This window comes from Notamacropus eugenii, chromosome 2, assembly GCF_028372415.1.
Source record: "Notamacropus eugenii isolate mMacEug1 chromosome 2, mMacEug1.pri_v2, whole genome shotgun sequence".
Classification (NCBI taxonomy): Eukaryota; Metazoa; Chordata; class Mammalia; order Diprotodontia; family Macropodidae; genus Notamacropus; species Notamacropus eugenii.
In genome coordinates, this window is record NC_092873.1 from 32,072,638 (window position 1) to 32,094,494 (window position 21,857).

At 36.6% G+C, this 21,857-nt stretch overlaps 1 pseudogene; it reads left to right on the forward strand.

The window, feature by feature from the left end:
* Positions 1-4,418: 4,418 nt before the first annotated feature.
* LOC140522581 (olfactory receptor 2G3-like) lies at positions 4,419-20,275 on the forward strand (annotated as a pseudogene).
* The last annotated feature ends 1,582 nt before the right edge of the window (positions 20,276-21,857 follow it).

Consider the following 21,857-nt stretch of genomic DNA (forward strand, 5'->3'; position numbering starts at 1 on the left):
CATCAGGGAAAGACAGAGACTTCAAGGCTTCTGTATCCCACCCAATCAATGGGCTGAGGCTATGGAAGAGCTCAAAAAGGATTTTGAAAATCAAGTTAGAGACGGGGAGAAAAAACTGGGAAGAGCAATGAGAGACATGCAAGCAAAGCAACAATGTATGTCTTGAGAAATCTTTAGTGTATCTACCGTATTGGGAAATGGAGCATTTGAAAATGTGATCTTTACCAATAATTCCCAGGTTCCTGAAAAGCTTGCATTGATGTCATTGCTGCAGATAAGAGAACTGGAGGGTTCCCCTTTACATATATTCCTTCAGAGTTTTTCTTTAGGTTATTTCCCAAAAGGTGTTTATTTAGATTCGCATGGCCTACGCTTGGGGAAATCTTAAACACTGAGACAAGCTCCAGGAAATTTTTCTAAGATTGAAGTTCACATTGTCCATGAAGAGAGTAAAGGTGACAAAGGTTGTGAATGTGTTATCTTCCTTGCGTTCAATGTATGTGTTGAGATACCTTAAAGTGTATCTACCCTTTTCGCAAATGGAGCACTTGAGAATTTGTAATTTACAAATATTTCCCAGCTTCCTGAAAGGCGTGTGTTAAACTCATTGTTGCAGATAAGATAACTAGAGGTTTTCCCACTGCATATATTTCTTGAAAGTTTTCTCTTTAGGTTATTTGCCAAAATGTGTTTATTTGTAATCCTCTAGCCTACAATTGGGGTTACCATAAATACTGAGATAACATCCAGGAAATATGTGGAAACTGAAGCTCATATTGTCAATGTAGAGAGTCAAGGGAAACAAGTTTGTTAATGTATTATCTTCCTTGGGTTCAATGTATGTGTTGAGATACTTGAAAGTGTATCTACCATATTGGTCAAAGGAGAAATGGAGAATATGTTACTTACAAATATTTCCCAGGTAACTGCAAACCCTGTATTAAAGTCATCGCTGCAGACTTGATATCTGGAGGTTTACAGTTTTCATGTATTACTTCAGAGTTGGCTCTTTAGGTTATTTGCCAACATGTGTTGATTTGGAATTTTTCGGTCGAGAATTGGACAAATCTTAAACAATGAGATAACCTCTAGGAAATCTGTCAAGACAGAAACTCATATTGTCCATGAAGAGAATATAGGGAACCATGGACCTTTAATGTAATACCTTCCTTGTGTCAATGCATGTGTTGAGATACTTTAAAGTGTATCTACCATGGTGGTCAAGGGAGAAATGGAGAATAGGTTATTTACAAATATTTCCCAGCAAACTGCTAACCCTCTATTAAAGTCTTCTCTCCAGGTTAGCTATCTGGAGGTTTACAGTTTTCATGTATTACTTCAGAGTTGGCTCTTTAGGTTATTTGCCAACATGTGTTGATTTGGAATTTTTAGGTCGAGAATTGGACAAATCTTAAACAATGAGATAACCTCTAGGAAATTTGTCAAGATAGAAACTCATATTGTCCATGAAGAGAATATAGGCAACCATGGACCTTCAACGTAATACCTTCCTTGTGTCAATGCATGTGTTGAGATACTTTAAAGTGTATCTACCGTGGTGGTCAAAGGAGAAATGGAGAATAGGTTATTTACAAATATTTCCCAGCAAACTTCTAACCCTCTATTAAAGTCTTCTCTCAAGGTTAGCTATCCATCATACCCCCCCCCCCCCCGCTTATCCCCTTATCCCCCACTTTCCTGTATTGTAAGATAGGTTTTCATACCAAAATGAGTGTGCATTTTATTCCTTCCTTTTGTGGAATGTGATAAGAGTAAACCATGTTTTTCTCTCAACTCCCCTCTTTTTCCCTACACTAACAAGTCTTTTGCTTGCCCCTGTTATGACAGATAATTTGCCCCATTCCATTTCTCCCTTTCTCCTCCCAATATATTTCTCTCTCACTGCTTGATTTCATTTTTTAAGATATGATCCCATCCTCTTCATTTCACTCTGTTCACTCTGTCTCTATGTGTGTGTGCATGTGCGTGTGGATGTGTGTGTGTGTAATCCCACCCAGTGCCCAGATACTGAATAGTTTCAAGAGTAACAAACATTGTCTTTCCATGTAGAAATGTAAACAGTTCAACTTCAGCAAGTCCCTTAAGACTTCTCTTTGCTGTTTACCTTTTCATGCTCCTCTTCATTCTTGTGTTTGAAAGTCAAATTTTCTTTTCAGCTCTGGTCTTTTCATCAAGAATGCTTGAAAGTCCTCTATTTCATTGAAAGACCATTTTTTCCCCTGAAGTATTATACTCAGTTTTGCTGGGTAGGTGATTCTTGGTTTTACTCCTAGTTCCTTTTACTTCTGGAATACCCTTTTCAACGCCCTTTGATCCCTTAATGTAGAAGCTGCTAGATCTTGTGTTATCCTGATTGTATTTCCACAATACTTGAATTGTTTCTTTCTAGCTGCTTGCAATATTTCTTCCTTGACATGGGAACTCTGGAATTTGACCACAATGTTCCTAGGAGTTTCTCTTTTTGGATCTCTTTCAGAAGGTGATCTGTGGATTCCTTGAATACTTATTTTGCCCTCTGGTTCTAGAATATCAGGGCAGTTTTCCTTGATAATTTCATGAAAGATGACGTCTAGGCTCTTTTTTTGATCATGGCTTTCAGGTAGGCCCATAATTTTTAAATTGTCTCTCCTGGATCTGTTTTCCAGGTCAGTTGTTTTACCAATGAGATATTTCACATTATCTTCCATTTTTTTCATTCTTTGGGCTTTGTTTTGTGATTTCTTGGTTTCTCATAAAGTCATTGGCCTCCATCTGTTCCATCCCAATTTTGAAAGTACTATTTTCTTCAGTGAGCTTTTGAACCTCCTTTTCCATTTGGCTAATTCTGCTTTTGAAAGCATTCTTCTCCTCATTGGCTTTTTGAACCTCTTTTGCCAGTTGAGTTAGCCTATTTTTCACGGTGTTATTTTCCTCAGCATTTTTTTGGATCTCCTTTAGCAGGGTGCTTTACCTGCATGTCTCTCATTTCTCTTCCCAGTTTTTCCTCCACCTCTCTAACTTGATTTTCAAAATCGTTTTTGAGCTCTTCCATGACCTAAGCCCAATGTGTGAGCTGGGATACAGAAGTCTTGACTTCCGTGTCTTTCCCTGATGGTAAGCATTGTTCTTCCCCATCAGAAAGGAAGGGAGGAAATACCTATTCACCAAGAAAGTAACCTTCTATAGTATTTTTTTTCCCTTTTCTGATCATTTTCCCAGTCAGTGACTTGACTTCTGAATAATCTCTTCACACCCACTTTGCCTCCAGATCCACCCAGCCAGCGCTTGGGGTTTGAGATTCAAATGCTGCTTCCTTGCCTCAAGGCTTCGGCAGGGGCAGGGCTGCTATTCAGTGTGAGATTAAGTTCAGGTGCTCAGGTAGGTGCAGGGCCACCTCATGGGCTCATTTCCTCAAGCTGTTTATGCAGAGACCTTCAACAATGGATCCAGGCTCCTGCCTGCTTGGGGAGCCCTGGTTTGCTCCTGCCTCTGCTGCTGCCTCACGAGGGGGCCCGAGCCACGGGGACACCCCACTCACCTGTCGGCCACCCAAAAAGACTCTCTCACTAACACTTGTCACCTGTGGGTGGAGGGACCCTCGCGGCTGCTGGAGATTGAGTCCCTGAAGTCTGCTCGGATCTCCTCCTCTTGGTGCTGTGTGGCCGTGGCAGGGCTGGGCTCAGCTCCCGGTCCATGGTGCGATGGACCTTTCACGTCAGGTCTCTCTGGAACAGAAATCTCGTCCGCTCTGTTGTTCTGTGGCTTCTGCTGATCCAGAATTTGTTGCTCTAGAATCTTTTTTACAGATATCTTATGGGCTGTGGGTTTGGGGCTAACGTATGTGCGTCTTTCTATTCCGCCATCTTGGCTCCCTGATGTAAGTCTTAAAAGAAGTTTTTTTCTTAAGATTTGAAACATTGGAGGAAGAGCATAATGGAGACATGAAGAACACAATGGCAGAAGAAAGAGCATCATATGTGAAGATTACGAAGTAGGCTAATATAACTAGACTTTAGATTATAAGGGATCATTGAGCTAAGAGCCTGGAAAGATAATGCCAGGTCATGTCTTGAAATGCTTTAAAATTTATACAGAAGATTTAAATTTTGATCCTAGATGTAATAAGTAGGACTTGGGGTTGGTTGAGTAAGGTATTGACACAATCAGACCTGACCTTTAGCACAATCACTTTGGCAACAGTGTGGAGGATGGCTCTGAGGGGGTGGGAACTGAGAGACAAGAAGGATGACAAATGAGGTAACTGTTGTAGTAATTCTAGTGAAAAATTCCAAGGACTTGAACTAGAGTAATCTGTGTATAGAGAGAAGGTGAATGTTAAAATATACAGTGAATGTATCAATAATTTTCTTTGGCATTTCATGGGCTATGTGGAATAAGCAACGAGTGAGGAGCTAAGGATGACACCAACCAATATTGTGAAACTGGATAACTGGGAGAATGATGATGGTGTCTCTGATGGTAACAGTGAAATTCAGAAGTGGGGAGGCTTTGGAGAGAAAGGTAAAAAATTCTGTTCGGACATGCTTATGAGAAATTCAGCTGGAAATATCCAATAATTGGCAATTGACAATATGAAATTTGAGTTCAGGAAGGAGATGAAGGTTGGAAAAATAAATAATTCATTGATCTGTTCTAAAACAGATATTCTCCTTTATGCCATTTGAAGTTGGGTACTGCATTGTAACATCTATAGGAAAAAAGGTGCCTTGGACCACCCAAATTATAGAGCCTACTGGAAATATTTTAGGACCCTTCAATAATCCATACATTCAGCCCATCATTATTAAAGTATGTTTTCTTCAACAAGCACTTGAAAATGGTTGTGTAATTGACTCCTAGTGCATTCAAGCTGAGAGGACCCTGAGAACCTAGTTTTTTAGATATATGCGACAATAAATATTATTCATCCCATATATACCCTTTATTTTACCGAGAACAAAATGGTCATGTAGCTATTTAATGGCAGAGCCAGGATTAGAAAAGAACTCTCCTTTTTCCTGGTCCAGTGCTTTTTAAGTGATAAAATATAATTTACAAAAAAAAAAGAGAAAGATCTTCATTGAAGCATTGAAATCATAGGTTGCTAAATAAAAATAAAAAAATATTCACTACTTTGTGAAATTATGATGTAGTCATGCATAATGAGGAAAAGATACACATGCTGTGAAGTTTAGACTCTGGCGGTTTGATTATATATTATAGTTCAGTTTGGACACATGGAATGACTGGCCTCTCTCAAGTATTCATCTCATCCCATCCCTAAAGTTGCTCTTGTCAGCTGTTCTCCTCATTTCTGGGGAAATATACATAACTACTTCAGCGACCAGAATGATTAGGTAATGCCAGACTCCAAATAAGGGATGAGATAAGAGAGCACTTAGAGAATCACATAAGGATGTTCAGTTCGATTTTTATTAATATTGTAGAAGCCTGACAAAGTGAACACAAAACACTTCAAAGGAAACTTCATCTAAAGCAAAAAAGGAGACTGAGAAATATGTGTGATGAGGAAGGCACATTGTTAATTTCAATACTATGTTAAGAAGAAAACATGGTGGAAAGTGTGCTCACATATCTTAAATCTAAAGGGAATGAATATGTGGTGGAAAAGACAATGGATTTTAAGCCAGAAGGAACCTAGATCAAATTTACCCAATTCATTTCGTTACAACACTGGATTATGCATTTTCCTTCTTTGACCCTTCATCTAGTCATATGATAAAGGAGAATACAACACCAATATTACTATAAATGATAAAATTGATATTAAGTGATTAAAATAATTATAAGTAATGTGTAAGTAACAAATAAATATTCAGAAAGCACTTTTCTTCATAATTATGTCAAACCAGGTAGGGTTAAATTACTATTCCCATTTTAAAGACAGGAAAGTTAAAAATGTTAGTTGCTATCGTTACATAACACAGGCACGATTTTTTGTTTTTAAGCATGCAGTCTGCTGTAGTGAAAAGAGCACTTGATGTAAAGGGATGAGACCTGGGTTCAAATCCTGGTTCTGTTACCACCAAGTTGAGTTGGGATATGCTATTTAGCCTCTTTGGGATTTATTACTTAACTGTAAAATGAGGGGGTTAGACTGAACAAAGTCTACATTCCATTTCATCGATAAATTGATCATCTTCTTATACTGTGAACCTTGATTCTGCATTTACTACCCATATGGTTATGAGAAAGTTTTTTCCTAATCTCTCTGACAATCAGTTTCTTCATCTCTAAAGTAAAAGGTAAGGCAGAATCATCTCAAGTTATTCTTTCCTCCTGTGAAATCTTTTATTCACTTGGTGCCCACACACTAGTCACTTACCTTCAGTCTGCAGGGGACAGTTTATGACAGATATGTTTCTTGCTCTTCAGCTCTGACCTACCTTCTGTTGGACCCAAGTATATCGCCTACTGCTTCCTTGGGGACATCTCTTAAATAATCTCTCAGAAATCTGCACTTCATTCTTCAAAGAACCAATTTGAGTTATTCCAGAATTTGAGGATAGCGCATTAATTGGAAACTAAGAAAATGTCATATTTTCTCAAAGTATGCTTTTCCTTTGTGAATATTCTTGTTTATCTTAATGTTGAGGAGAATGTTTTCCCCGAAATTACTCCTGGATCTCCATTATTTGATGTAGTATGAAGTTCCCCATGGTACAGTGGATGAGGGAGAGGCAGGAGAATTCCTGAATTTGAAAACAAGTGATCTAGGCTCACATCTTAGCCTAGACCTTCTAAGTACTAGCTACTTAACCTTGGACAAAGCGTTTTACACTTTAGATTCTATTTCCTTACATATAAAATGATGAGATTGAAACAGCTGACCTGGAGGTCCCACGGTCTAGGAAATTATTACACCAAAATCTGATTTCTTTTCCTTCTTACATTTAAAGACGTTTTGCAACCTGGCTTACACATAAATCAGTCAAAATCATCTATTTGCCATACATGCCCTCTAAAGTACCTTTCCGAAACTATCATTCTTTATGTCCGTTCTGGACTCTAGCCAAACAGGAAAATCAATTTGTCACCAAACACATTTTGTGTACACTTTTTTTTTTATCATTTATACCAGTTCTGATAATCTTTCACTTCCTGTAATGCACACCTGTTCCTCCCTATTCCACTTTCACCTTACCCTTCTATGTCCCCTCTATGTGTGTCAAAACTCCATGTATCTATGAAGGATTGGTTCCTGTTCATCCATTCAAGAAGGTTTCATTGTTTTCCTCAATCAGAAATTAAAGGCATTGCTTTGATTTCTCTTCTCTTCAAGTTGTGCCTTGTATCCTGAGTTTTACATCATTTTGATTCACATAATCTTCTTTGTTTTCTAATATATCCTTTTGCTGTCAAGGTCGTTTTGGTTTCCTTTTGTTATCATACTGGGGCTATACTGGTGTTGTGGAAGAGTGTAAAGCTAAGTGTCATAGAATCATAGTTTTACTAAGGGATATTTGAGGTCACCAAGTCCAACTCCCTCAGTTTATAGGTAAGGAACTGAGGTACTGCTAGGTGTAGGAATTGCCCAGATTTGGTATCATTGGTTTTGAATCTATTCAAACATTAATTTTATGGCTTTGGGAAATTTACTTAATCTCTCAATATCTATTTCCTGATCTATAAAACTGAAATTATATTTTCATGACCTGTCATAAGAGGCTGTTTTTGAATAATGAATCTTTTGCAAAAATTTCAAAGTGAAAAATAAATGTGAAGTATTATTTGGTTATATAGTAGTCCTAGCAAGATGTCTTATTGTAATAATGAATACATTTTAGATTTCCACTTTAAAAAAGTGACATAATGTAGATTTGCGCAAGTTTTACTAAGGTAGCAAAGATGGGTCTGGCAACAGACAGTGTATTTGTCATCTGAAGATTAGTTTACCAATATTTTGAGAAACCTCAGTTGATTCACTGATTTTCATCATCATTACTAAGGCAACAACTTTTGAAGCCTTTCGACACCATAGATGGGATGTAATCATCAGATGTGTAGGGGCTACTCACATGAATGAAATCACAGATTGTTGAATCCTTATTGTCTTTATGCACACTCCATGTAAAAGTCTTCGTATTGAACACCACGCTTCCTGAACGTGACATGCAACAAATGAGCTGCAATCTACCTTTCTAGTTTTTTTTTTTGCAAATTATTGCCCTTCATTCTCTGTATTCCAGATAAATTATACCTTTAATTGTTTCCTGATTTCATTCTGTGATCTTCCAATGCCATATTCTTGCAAAAGATATTAAATGTACTTTGAATTCACTCATCTCAAATTTCTTTACCCCTTAGAACTTTTAATTTTCTTCAAAGGTCACCTGAGATATTTCTTAGTCCACAAACTTTTCCCTTTTCCTCAGTTGATTTTTTCTCATTCTTCCAGTTTTCCTAGAATTTTTGTGTGAACCTTTCCCCCTAATCAGTTTACTTTGTAGAAAAACCTTGTTTATGTATCTTTTGTATTGCCTCCTTTTAGACTCTAATCTCTGTGTTTGGACTGGACATTTGTTTCACTCCATCATTCTGTGGGTTCTGCAGCTCCAGCACTTGTTCAGATTCATTTTTTAGAGGAATTTGGTTGGGCTTTGAGGGAGGCTCTAGCAAATATCTCCTCTTAGTCCATCATTTTGGCGCTGCCCCTTTCCCTCGATTATGCCAACTTTTAAAAAGTGTTTGAGCAATTAAGTCATTTTGACTAAGATAAAAACCCAAATTAAATTCAAAAGACATATAAAGGAAGATGGTATTTTTTTCTGGAAAAAAACCTGATAAATAGAAGTATATGTAAATTGACTTTCTATATACACATATAAATTTTTTCCTTCTAATGTTAACCATTTCGTTGGAAGGAGAAAAAAAGGAATTTAAATCATTGTTATATATTTAAAAGGAATGTTAAGTTGTACATTACAGATTTTCAGTTTCATGTGCAATCTCTTTTTTTCTACTATGCCGTGGAAACTCTTGTTTTATTAGATAAATTTTAAAAAATGAAATAAAATTAAAGGGTGTTCCGCATTTATATTTTTCAGTTTGGGGGAGGTAGAAGAGAGAAAAAGAATGCGTGATAATTGAAAACTTAATCCAAACCAGAGTATTTGTACCTCAGGTAATGAGAAACTCTTTGAATTTATTGAGAAAAGGAATAGCATGGTCACTTAAGAAAATAATCTTACCATCTCGGTAGGTGAATTGGAGTGAGAAGACACAAAGGTGGATTGGGTGATCATATAACGTTTAGCTTCCTTAAAACTACTCTATCCTAAAACATGAGCATAGCTGAATCTCTGTCTTAACCTATTTCTTTTTGAGCAAAAGGACTCAAGACCTTGACTGTTTTAAGCAGGTCTGACAATAGAAAGTGCTTTTTAGATACTGTCTGAAATATTAAATATCTGTTTCTCTATTGAAACAACAGTTACATTCAAGAATGTTTGTAAAACATTTATTGATTCTATCTCTGTATGCTGATGAAAACCAGTTTCATGAGTAGCCCACCACCTTCAATCTGCTCGCAGGATACAAGCACATTGAAGCTAATAGATCTGAACACTAATTCTTACCGGAGGGCAGAGAGTTAAGTTCCTTTTGTTCCTTCCCATCTTTCCTCATTTATTATTAGCCAACTAAAAAAAAAATACTCTCATTTAACTCTTGTGACTAAACTACCATTTTCCCCTATTGAAAATAAAGCGGTCTTCCATTAGTGACATGTTGAATCTTTGTCTGAAGTATATGTAAGTACGATCCCTGATATGATCTGGTCTTTTGATCAGAGTGTGAATATTGTCATATTGTTTCTTATTTGAAACCACCCTGCTGTGTGCTGCCCTTGTACTGAGGACAATGCAGGTCACAAACAGATTTTTCCCATTGGAATCTCTTCTTATGAATACAGGTAAGTTTTTCTTTGTCTTTGAGTGATGCTGCTCCTCTTGCTTCTAACTATTCCTTACCCCTTTGCAATAATCATCACTTCAACTAAATTATCTCCAGGGAAAATCTTATTTAAGAAATTTTTCTGTGATTTAGCATTTCACTAAATGTGTTTTGAGAAACAAGAAATAAAAAAATGATATTAAATGTGTCTTACTTCTTAGATAATGTGTTATGTTTGGGGGCTATAAAGATGACAAAGTCGCTGTTCCTGCTCTCAAGTAGTTTATATTCCATGGAAAAGGAAAAGTATACGTATAGAAATCTTACATACATACATACATAAACACATGTATACATACATAAATATACAAAAGATAAAAATGAGGGAAAAACTTTTAGGGGGCAACAGAGACCATGACATTGGGAAAAACGTCATGGAGGAGGTTCAGCAGAGGTTTGAAAGAAATACACAAGCTATTCCAAGATTTCGGAGGTCTAATTCTAACATAGCATACAGCCCATTTGAAGATTCAGAAAGGAGAAACTGAAATTGATGTATGAGAAATAGCAGGAAGGTTAGTTTATCTGGACAATTTGTAAGAGAAAGGGAATCACACAGTGCCAGTTAAGTGATGAGTCCTGATTTCCTTTGGGATCATTTAAAAGAGTTCTCAGAGTAAGAGTGTGTGATTACATACATACAAAATGCATGTAGGTACACACATATGTTTACATTTATAGATGTACACAAACATCGGTACACGTATGTCTCCATGAGCACAAAGACATACATAAACATATATGCATGAGTATATACATACATAAACATATATGAGGGAAAGAGGGAGAGAGAGAGAGAGAGAGAGGGAGAGAGAGAGAGAGAGAGAGAGAGAGAGAGAGAGAGAGAGAGAGAGAGAGAGAGAGAGAGAACATGAGGTGGTTTCATGCATGAACCATTTTTTTAGGTCATAAACTACAAAGAAAATGACAAAGATAGACTCTCTCCAGCTTGCCATATAATTTGTGGTGAATTCCACATTCCAGAAAATTGAATGGAGGGAGACATGGGAATGCATAGTCACTATTCTAGATTATAGAATCAAATGTTTAGAGCAAAGTGATCTAGGTCTTCTTAATTCCTCTGATTTCATAGATGAGGAAATTGAGTTACAGAGAGACCAAGTGACCTGCCTAAAACGACACAGAAAGTGAAAGATCAAATTCAAGTTCTCTAACTCTAATCCAGAACTCTTTCTACTACACTGTGATGAAGTTACCTGGTGGTTGGAGGCATCTTATAATGTCACCATGTGTGGCAGGGCAAGCAGGGTTCTAACAGTAAGAAAGGTTTTGGCAAAACCTTTGAGAACCTAGATGTCCTCCATCCTAAGAAGAAGATCTGGGTTTATATATATATGGTGATATCTGTGTCTATGACATATTTAGATCTACTTCTACTTTAGGCCTCTCTCTCTGCCATGCCTCTGTCTGTCTTTCTCTTTCTCTCTCTTTCTCTGGCTCTATTTTGCTCTGTTTCTCTATCTGCCTTTCTTTCTCTGTTTCCCTTTTCTTCTCTGTAACTCTGCCTCTATGTGTGTCTATCTATCTCTGTTTCTATGCGTTTTAGCCGATCTGCCTCTCCTCTCCCTCTCTCCCTTCTCCTTATCTCTCTCTCTTCCCCCCCTTTATCACTCTTTCTGTCTCATTTTAATATTTCCTACATCTCTCTCACTTATTTCTATGTATAAACAAAGATAAGCTAATTATACATAATTCATATATGTATGTTTGATCTGCATGTAAGAATAATCATATATTTAAATCCAAAAGAATTGTAACTAATAAAATATTATTTCTGAATGACCAAGAAAATGGAATGTAGGCCGGTGATGCCAACCTATACACCAGGACTCAATAAGGGGTCTCCTAGTGTCCTAACTTCCAAGCACTGAATTCCTTTGAATATATTTGTATTTATTCATTTTATATTCATGCTGTGTATATGTACATATGTATGTTGGACACATATAATAAGTACTTGTCTTCCTTTTTATTGTGAATTTTTCCTTGTGAATCAGGATTGTTCAGTACTTGGCCTTGTGTGCTGGTGTCTATCAAAGTGCCTTGCTTATAGTAGGTATTAATAAATACTTGATGATTGAATAGTGGGTACATCAGCTTAACCCCTTCTGAATGAGGCCACGCAGATTGATACATGCCAGTAATAGATTCTAAAACTCATTATAGGCTGAATAATTTGGGACAAATTGGATCACTCACAATAGTAGGACATTAGTAAATTAATGTCATGAAACAATATGAAATGTAAAGTGAAAAAAAAGGAGGAGGGAAGTCCCCACAGTCACACCTCAGAAGAAGTCATTACAGATTAATTGTTGGCCTGGGACGTTATCCCTCAAGAATCTCTGCATTCAGATGGAACTGACTCCAAAAGTGATGAACCTTGGCTTGCTAAGGGATTTAACTGTCCTGGTCACATGCCTACCCCTTCTTCTTCAAAAATAACAAACAAAAATCTCAAGTTAGAGTGTAATTTTGGAGGAAGAATAATTGCATTCATCTTATTCTTAAGTATTTTGTGGAACACACCCATTCTTCCACAAACACCCATGCTTACACACATATTTCCTTCATGAAAAATTCATATTGCTATTTTGCTTATTTTACATCAGATGGGCTTCCTCTTGCAATTGTTTCCAGAATGGACAGGTAAAGCACTAATCTCTTTCCCCAGGACTATCCTTTGACAGTGAGGCTAGTTCACCTCCAATACCAAAACAAAAGTTTTCAAAAAGTGAAAATTTGACCCAATTAAATTCATTTAAATTGTACTGGCTTATTTGTTTTTGCTTTGTAAGGCTGTTTTGGTTATGTCCCCCGCTTTCATTAGATGGCCTGCTTCTTTGTATGCCATTGAGACAACCATGTGTTTTCCTTGTTAAAGAGAGGTTTCATTTACTTTGTGTGTCTTATGCATTGCATTTATGATGGTTATCTGGCCTGGCCCTTGTTAAAATCGTAGACTTAAGGTTAAGATTAAAAGAAGTGTTCTCTTTCAGGATACAGCGATGTTTCAAGCTCAGAATCTAAAGTTCTTTCTTTAAACCCTGAACTTAAACCTTATTAATGTTAATGACACTGAGACAAAATATTCCTTGAAATCATTGTGGGATCCAGGTATTTTGTCATATGAAGGTGTTTCCTTTGCAGCAGACTGATATAATTTTACTCAACATACTATTTTTCATCCTGTGTTTGTCACTTAAATCTTTATGTAACTCCTTTGTAAAGGATCTCCTCAACGTGTTGGAATCTTTCTGGAAGGTCAGAGTTTCTTAACATTTTTTTTTTGTGTCATAGGTTCCTTTGGAAACCTTAGTAGCTCAAGGAAACCTCTAAAAATCAGTGTTTATAAAAAGATAAACGGTACAAAGGGACCCATTTATCTTAAAATACAGTAGTCAAAGTTAAAAAAAATTCCCAGGTCCTTTGCTTAACTGTTTCTGACGTAAGTCTAAGATATCAGGGTAGTGAAGAGACTCTCAGGTATCCATCAAATTCAGAGTAAAGACTCCTGTCTACAATGGACTCTTCTTTTTAGAGAACTTTTTATATAAACACGTTTGCATAAAAGTTGTGTCCTCTTCCTTCTACGTCCATACAGTATTAGAATGTCATTTCCATAAGGGTAAAGTTGTACTTTGTCTTATATCCTCAGTAATTCACTTATGACCTTACAGATTTCTTGGTAGGCAATTGGCAAATCTAAATTAAAAATGAGACCAAAGAATGAAATGATAGCATCATGTGGTAGGGGAAGACTAATGGTAAAAGGCTTGAATTTGAATTTGCTGTCTTTTGTCAAAATAATTCTTTCTTATTATTTGTGACGGATCATTTACCAGATGTAGCCCTTCTTGGTCTTCTTATCAGTAAAACAAAGACCCTAGATCAGGTTATCTCCAAGGAATCTGACAGTTTTATATCTATGAAGATGACCCAACTACTTAGCATATTTTTATTTGAACTAAGCAAAATTCTTTGCCCTAAAAGAATGAATAGAATATTGGTGGAATTTCTAGGTATTACCAATGGACCAGTGGGATGGAAAGCTTTGGGGTAGGTAGTAGAATGACTTTAAATATTTCTGCAACATCTTAAAATACAAGTAGCTGGCTACTCTACCTGGGGAAAGGCCAATTCTAATAACACCTGTATACTTATCCATGATTTCTACACTCCGTGGAAAACTGCATTCTTGGGTCATATTTCAGAAGAAATTCTGAACAGCTAAAGCAAGAGTTCTTAACCTGAGTTTCATGGACCCCCAAGGGTCCTATGATTACATTTTAGGGGCTCTATTCATTTAAAAAGTATATTTAATATCTCTTTAGGTATAATTGATTTCCTTTCTAATTCCATCTATTTTATTATATTATTCTGAAATGAGACACATAGACTTAATTAGACTATCAAAAGGGAACATGGAAAGAAAATTGGGAAGAACCCCCAATTTATCAAGAGGAAACCAACCAGGTTGATAGGATGACAAGAACCTACACCAGATAAGAAATGATGAAAGAACTAGGGATTTTTGGTATGGAGAAACCTAAAAGGAAGACATCATATCTGATATTTGTCTTCAAGTATTTAAGGGACTTATTTAAGGGAGAGGCATTAAACTTCTGTATTTGATCTTAGAGGCTAGTACCAGGAGTTATTAAAGTTAGTAGGAAAGTGTATTTCAAAGCAAACCAGGTCTGTATTGCCACCGTTATATATCTGTAATCCATATTTGAACTTCTTGTATCATAAGAGAATGCTTTTCACTAACTGGGTATCATTGATTTCGAGCCAGAGAAAATTGTATAGAATTTTTAATTTCACCGAGTAATTTTAAGGAAGAGTTAACTGAGGATCAGAGAGTGACTGTTCCGAGGTTACACAGCAGTTAATTAAAGAGTTGAGACCACCTCAAATCTGGAACTGTAAATTCCATATTATTTCCACTGTTACAAGATTAATCCTTTAATTTTGGAGCCATTTGCATGCACAAAATAAGCAAACAGAGAGCATTTGGAGGTGACTTGTCCTTGTGTCCTGGGTTGGTTTTAATTTCTCCTTCCCTTACGTTCTTATCTCTTAGTGATACTAGGTTCAATTTAGTAACTCCATTTAGAATAACCAACATTTAATAATACCCTTAGCTTGTAGGGTATTGTGCTAGGTATTGGCAGAAAAAAAGATTAGAAAAGGAAGTTACGCATCCCTTCACCCAGTTCCATATGTATGTGTCAATATTTGCCCTCAGCGAGTTTAGTGGGAAATTGGTATAAGGTGGGATGGGATAAAGCCAAAGAAGATGTCTAGAACAAATGGTATAACAAATAAGAATTGGTCCTAGAAGAAATGAAAAGAAATATTTTTGAAGTTGGAGACGAAGAGAAAATGTGCTTCAGTCATCAGGATGAGTTTGTAGAAATGTGCAAAGGAAGGGGGGAGATGGGATCAGTTAGCATTTCTAAATTTGCTGGAATTTATAGGGGACAAAGATGAGGAATGTGCAATTAATATGAAAACGTAAATTATAAGGAGAAGGCAGGAGCTCTTGAAATCCCAACTGAGGACTTTTCATTTTAGCGTTGAGGAACTAAGGAAACTTCAAAGAATTCTAAATTGATTAGTGACATGATCAGAAGCCTGTCTTAGGAAGGTTATTTTTTAAAGCTCTAATATAAAAGAATAGATTGGAAAACAGGAAAAAGAAAGCAGAAGAATAAGTTAAGAACTAGGAATGAAATTTTCAATTTATTTATATTTCAAATAGACAATGAGAATCTGCTCAATGCATTTTGGCAGGGGAAGTTATCGATATATGGGAGTAATGGACAACATGATGTGAAATTCTACCAGAATGCTGAGCTTCTGACATTTAAAGAATCATATTATTGATAGGTGTCAGTTATTTGAAATAAAAGTTTTTAAATTTTGAAGAATTTGCAGTGCTGATTAATATGAAGGGAGTTAAATGAATTTTCATTATTTAACAAAAATATGACATTTGCAGATCTTGGTTTAGAAATTGAACGGTTCAAATTTATATACTTCAACAAATGAGAACATAACATAATAGGGATATAAGTAGATATATTATAAACCAATGAAATTGCTTTGTTCTATCACTCAGGGAACTTTCTGTCATGATTTTGCTATATATAAGTACAAGACACATTTAGAAAGATAACGCATAGATAGATTATGAGCAGCACTGAGTTGCAAGAAATATCCACCTTGAGGAGATCACAGGTCCACAGAAGTAATCCATGCTTGGACGTATAGTTCAACGGCTAGAAATATTCTCGATCTTGTGAGTATGGGCATTCCTTCTAATCATTCAAATTGAAATTCTTCCTTGTCTTATCACTTGGGATGATTTTGTCCATAATTTTCTGTACAGGTTACATGGCAGATTATTCATTAGCATGTGAGATTTGTTTTTTACGAATGTGTGTCTCGGTTCATTAGTGTTTCTATGCATATCTATCTACATAGTTGTGCATTTATTTCCATATCCATCTATCTCATTATCTCAGAATGTATGTATGTATGTATGTATGTATGTATGTATGTATGTATGTATGTGTGTGTCTATCTGTCTCTCTGCCTATTCATTTCTCTATCCATTCTTCTATCTGTCTTTCTCCTTGATCACAGGAGTAAAAATTGTATTCATTATCATTTCTCCTCCATTATCTAGAAAAGGCCATTTCACATAAAAGTCACGCTTCCTGAGTCCGAAATTTAGTTAGTGTGTAAGATTTGCCCATTTATGAAGATCACAGATCCCTTCTCACCCTCATCTCAAACATAACCCTTTATGACTGGGAATCTGGTCTTCAGGGCATTTATCTGGCTGAATAATCTATTGACCTCCATCAGACTTTATTATGAGCCTCTCTGAACTTAGCTAAAGTTGTCCAAAGATTATCATCAGTCTATGACTGAGTGTTTGCAGTTTGGAAGGACCTACTATCACTTGTGCTCTACAGGCATCGCCTTTAACATGGCTGGGCATCCTTTCCACCAAGATCAAGTTTCAGAAGATGACTTTAGTGGGGGATAGTTGCTACCCAAGTAGCTGACTTTTTTGCAACAATTTTGACATAAAGTATATAAGTGATTAATAAGTGTTAGGAAAGGAGGGGAGCAAAGGAAGAAGGGAAGAAGGATGGAAATTAGAAAGGAAACAATGGAGGGAGAGATGGGGGACAGTAATGAAGGAAGAGGACATAGAGGGAGGAAGATGCCTCTATTGGATATTTGCTCTTATATTAAATCTATTAGGCTGCTATCAGACCAGGGTTGGGGAACCTGCAGCCTCGAGGCCACATGTGACCCTCCCTTTGACTTAATCCAAACTTCATAGAACAAATTCCTTTAACAAAAGGATTTTTTTTCTGGAAAACTTGGACTCTGTCAAAAGGTAGCAACCCAGGACCTAGGCCACAACTGTGACATCTTGGGCAACTATTTCTCAAGGTTTTGGCTTTGACCCTCCCACTTCTTTGTACTGACAAATATAAATTCTTGCTTCTGTTCTGTTGGCAGATGGAAAAGAAGAGAATCAAGTGTGTAAGGCCTGGAATGTTTCTGGAATTAGTAAATTGCATGTGTTTAAATGCATAAGATCATTAATAATAAAAACAATAGCATCTCTCATTTATATATTTTGCCAAATACTTCACATATTATTCAATTTCTTCTTCATAACTATCCTGTTAGCTAGGTGCTATTGTTAGCTCCGTTTTTAAGATGAGAAAATACAGGCCATGGGAGGTTAAATTATTTGCCTAAGCTTACATAGCTGGTAAATGACTAAGATGGGATACGAACTAAAGTATTCCTGACTCTAAAACCAGTGCTCTGTTCGTTGTGCCCCCATGAAATGCTTATTTTGGCTTGTTTAAGAAAAAAAAATCTTTTCTTTCTTTTTTTGACTAATTTCACCTGAAAAATTGCAAACAAAACATACATCTATCTATAATATATTCAGTTTTTCAAACTGCTTTTCTTACACGATCCTCTGAAGCTGTATGCTTTACACACTAATTTTGTGAATGTTAGCAGATCATTACATTTTTCTGACTCTCAGTTTTTTCATCTATTAAATGGGGATAACAATAACAGTAACTGCAATATGCACCTCCGTCTGCTTTTGTGTGAGGTGAGTAAATTAACGAATGCAAAAGCGTTTAGCAACCTGAAAGTCTCTTTATGTGATCTGCTTTTATTTTTGTCGTTTATGTTGTTGCTAATGGTGGTGATAGAAATGAAATGTCACATAATGAATAATGGAGTTGAGGAGGCCAAGTCCTGAAGCCTAATATCTGACACTGATCAGCTCTGGGACCATGGAAAAGTCAACCTTTGTGAGCTTCAGGAAATTCTCTCTTACCTGCTAAATTAAATGGGAGTAGTGATATACATCAGGGAAGGAGGATCCCATAACAATGAGATCACAAATTCTTATATATTTTCACCTTACACGTGAGTTAATTTATCTGTTCCTTTGTATGGCAGTCTCCAAGTTCCAAAACACCGCTCAGTGTTTAGAAGAATTACTGGAAGCTATTTACTAATCTACTTCACTGGCCATTTGCAGGAAGTTTACTCCTTCTTCCAGATTACTGGAGACTCAATGTGAGGTCTTTTCATTCCTTTCTAATGAGGAGACACTGAGTTCTCATCCTGAAAGTGCCTAATATGACCTTGGATTAAGCTGAAGCTTCACTTATAATTACACTCACCAACTGATGTATAATCTCAGATGCTACGAGGGATACAAGATCAGATTCCTTGTCTTCAAAGAGCTTCTTATCTAGTTGGGGAGATAAACTTATTTTATTTTACACCAATTTTTACTGTTCACTGTTTCATTTGGCTTAAAATCTATGAGACATTGCAAATGATTAAATAATTTAGAAAAGTGGAAAGTGAATGTGGGTCGATATACTTTTGGAAGGCTTCATGGAGGGAAGAGATTTCAGAAGGACCTTGAAGGAAGGGCAGAAAGTATTTCTGTGGGGCATTCATATCTTCTTTCTTATGATGTGGTATTTTTTAATGTTAAACACATTCATTTAAATATTCATGTTTAGAGTTTGAGAGGAAAACACTTTTCTAACCCTAAAATGGAATGGAAAACCTCAAAATTTGTTGCAAACTTCAAACTCCTTGTGCAGATTTCTAAAGTAGAAGTCCACTTTGGGTTCTTATTTTTAATCTATTTCTCTACAGTGCTGTGTTTAAGGTGCTTCCCTTTCAGACTAGGTAGGGTTGATTAATTCTTTGAAGGGAAGCTACCTCTTCCTTTGAGAGATGTTGAGTTGGCCCAAACAACCAATTTGGCAAAGGCAAATGTAACTTTTGTGAGTGAATTCATTTTCTTGGGTCTCTCTTCTCAATCAAGTACTCAACTTATCCTTTATGTCGTGTTTTTATTCTTCTACTTATTAACAGTGCTCGGCAATCTCATCATCATCACAGTAATCCAGATTGAACCCCGCCTCCAAACTCCCATGTACTTTTTTTGTAACTAACCTGTCTTTCCTAGATATCTGTTATACTATCACCAATGTTCCACAAATGCTTTCAAATATGTTGGGAAAGAAAAAGACGATCTCCTTTTGGCTGTGCAATTCAAATGTATTTCTCTCTCTCCTTTGGGATGATTGAATGTGTCCTCTTGGGGGTCATAGCATATGGCAGGTATGCTGCTCTTTGTGCCCCCTTGCACTACACAGTCATTATGAACAAGCGCACTTGCATTCAAATGGTCATCATTTCCTGCACTAGCAGCTTCCTGAGTTCTATAGTGATTAATGTCCTCACTTTGAGTTTGCCTTTCTGTGGGCCTCATGTACTGAACCACTTCTTTTGTGAAGTGCCCTCAGTACTCAGGTTAGCTTGCACAGACACCTCTGTCACAGAGCTGATAGTGTTTATCTTCAGCATCATAATTGTCTTCATTCCATTCCTTCTCATTGTCTTCTCTTATGCTCGCATTCTCCTATCAGTCCTCAGGATGCGCTCTGCAGCAGGAAGACTCAAAGCATTGTCCACCTGTGCCTCCCACTTGATGGTGGTGGTTCTGTTCTATGGGACAGCTATCTTCATGTACATGCGTCCTCAATCTAAGTCCTCTAGGTCTGACGGGAAGATCATTGCTGTTTTCTACACTGTTATCACACCAATGCTTAACCCTCTGATGTATAGTTTAAGGAACCAGGATGTGAAAGGGACCTTGAGAAAAGCCATCAGCAAACATAGCCTGACATAGTACATAGAGATAGGATATAAACTCAAAAGAATTTGGCCCAGTCACTTATTATGGACCTTTGTTATATTACTTCATCTCTTATTAGGGATGCCCTGCCTTTGGAGTGGTAATCTAAGGGGAAAACTTAGGACTTTCCATTCGTTCCTAATGAAGAGGTCTTGAAAGGAACCTATAGTATGGCCTTGGACTGAACTCCAGCCTGAGTTTTATTTAAATATCATATGTATTTTCAAAATATGCAGTTCAAAAAACTTTCTGAAATGGGCAATACACATATTAGTTGAGCAGATATCGAACACTTAGATTTTGAGTGAATCGTCCAGAACTGCAAAGTGAGTGATGGGCAGAGGCAGCTGTTCTTATACATGAAGTTTCTAAGTTTCAAGGAAAAGAAATTATATTACCAGGGTCAGAAAGCCAGAAAATGTCAGCATCAAACTCGGGCCTCCTGATGCTTAGTTCAGCACTTTTTCCACGATTGGACATCAGCCTCTTGTATCATTTAATTCCTAGTCTATTTCATTTGGAACATAAAGATTTACCATGTGATAAAATGAAAGTATCCTATGGAAAGAGACAGGAGACTGGGGTTTGATACCTCTCCCTGACACAATTATTGTTTGACTCAGTAAATATTTTTTCTGTTCTGTGCCTCAATTTCTCCATCTTCAGAATGAATATCACAATGTTTCATTGTCTATTCCACAGCAATGTTATGAGTGTAGTTTTGTAGACACCAAACCACAATATAAATATACATGTAAACCTATTTTGTCTTAAATATAGACACAAGTTTCCTTCAGATAAGGAACTGTGTTCTTCATATATTTGTAGCCCTAGCATCTTTCAAAGTGCCATAGAAATAGTAATGGCTTAATAAATGTGCATTGAGTAAAATTATTTTTTGCATGTTTAAAAAGCATTCCCTATTATATGTACAATGTAAAGTTTGGGTTTATGACATCTCTTCCAATTCAGAGATTCTATCCTTTTTTCTGTGTCAAAGTTTTCCCAAACGGACAAATAAGATGGTGAACTATAGTAACCATAATTTTTCTCCTGGCTCTGAAACCATTTGATTTTGTTAGAATAGTTTATGTGAGGAGTGTGTTGGTTGTATGAATCTATGATCATAGATTTAGAGGTGGACAAGAACTAACTCATTTTCTTGTCCAATCTTCCATTATAAAAATTCTTGGGATAAGGGTCTCCAAGCCCTCAGGCTTTTCTGGAATAAGGTGGTGGAGTTATTTGCTTGTCAAGGAAAAAATAATTGATCTGCTTTGTGATACAACCTTGCCTCCTAGACCCCACAAAAATTGCATGTTCAAGAAAATAAAGTCAATCAACCAGTTGTTGAGTCTGAAAAGTTCAAAATTTCAGGTTGACTTTCTTCCCAGAACTGACTTACAATTTGGTCTACAAGAAGCCAAACAGTAGTTCATGCCAGGATATTCAAGGAAAAGCCAATTAAGCCAGATTAGAGTTGCTGAGCACATAAAAGAGTCAAAGTTACATTTGTGTACTTTTTCAGTCACGATCTAGCCTTGATTCACTTGGTGGAAGGGAAAGAATTAAAGAA